This window comes from Trifolium pratense, linkage group LG1 (genome assembly GCF_020283565.1).
Source record: "Trifolium pratense cultivar HEN17-A07 linkage group LG1, ARS_RC_1.1, whole genome shotgun sequence".
Taxonomy (NCBI): Eukaryota; Viridiplantae; Streptophyta; class Magnoliopsida; order Fabales; family Fabaceae; genus Trifolium; species Trifolium pratense.
The window spans coordinates 45303629-45304793 of NC_060059.1; the positions used below are offsets into that span (position 1 = coordinate 45303629).

Genomic DNA, 1165 nt, shown 5'->3' on the forward strand with positions numbered 1-1165 from the left:
ATGAGACCTCCTGCATTTGAGTCATCATGGCCTTACAGACAGAACATTGGTGCTGGCAACAGTACTGATGATGATGCATTCTACAGGTATAAATAAGATGCCTAGAATGAATGATTACCAAAATTGAGGGCAGAGGCAATGGCATCAAAACAAATATTGATGTCAATATATATGGTTGATATTGCAAAAGCTTTAGCACAACCAAGTATTTTGGTTGTGAACTTGGAGTTCAGTCAAAATTCGATGAGAAAACTGGCACTTCTCCTCATTAAGAAATACGTCCAGTGTTACGGTTGTGGAAACCCTGAAACCAAGATCATAATAATTACCAAGAATCAAATGATCCACCCAGATGAAATGTGCTGCTTGTGGTTTTGTGTCTGACGTGGATATGAGAGACAAGCTGACTACTTTCATCATTAAGAACCCACCAGAAACAAAGAAAAGTTCCAAAGACAAGAAGGCCATGAGGAGAGCTGAGAAGGAGAGACTGAAGGAATTAGGTGAAGCAGCTGACGAGGAACTGAAGAAAGAGGGTGTCAAGAAGAAAGTAACTTCTAAGGAAGGCACCACAAAATCAAGCTCTTGAAGGAGGAAAGGAAATGGCTCTGATGAAGATCATACGCTCGCTCTCCACGAGAAAATATGAGTGCTCTGTAATGTATGAAGCCCTATTTGGGGACATTGAGAAAGGATTTGCAAAAGAAGCAATTAAGAAAAAGAGCTACGTACCTTGCTGCTGCAGTTGCTGAGGAAGAGGCTGCTGCGTGCAATTGAGGAATTTTCTTTCAAGTCCACTTTCTCTGCACTTAAGGAGGTTGCCCTGACTGGTTCTGAAGGCACTCTACGATGCTGATGCGTTGGAGGAATAACACATAATGCAATGGTATCAAGAAGGGCTGAAAAGCAACAAGAACTCTCAGATTTGGAAGAACGTTAAACCCTTCATTGAGTGGCTTCATGTTGGAACAAAGTTCACATTGGTGTGTGAATTGAAAATAAAATATTTGAGTCTCATATCGGGTACTAGAACATACTAGTGTGTTATAGCATACTAGTGTGTATTTTGAGGAAATAAATAAGTGTAACTTAATAGCATTATTGTGATTTATTTATCCATCAATTTGTAACCGAAAATATTAAACCATGGACATGTACAGTAAAC

General features: G+C 39.6%; 1 pseudogene; it reads left to right on the forward strand.

Moving 5' to 3' along the window:
- Positions 1 to 589, forward strand: LOC123894935 (annotated as a pseudogene).
- The last annotated feature ends 576 nt before the right edge of the window (positions 590 to 1165 follow it).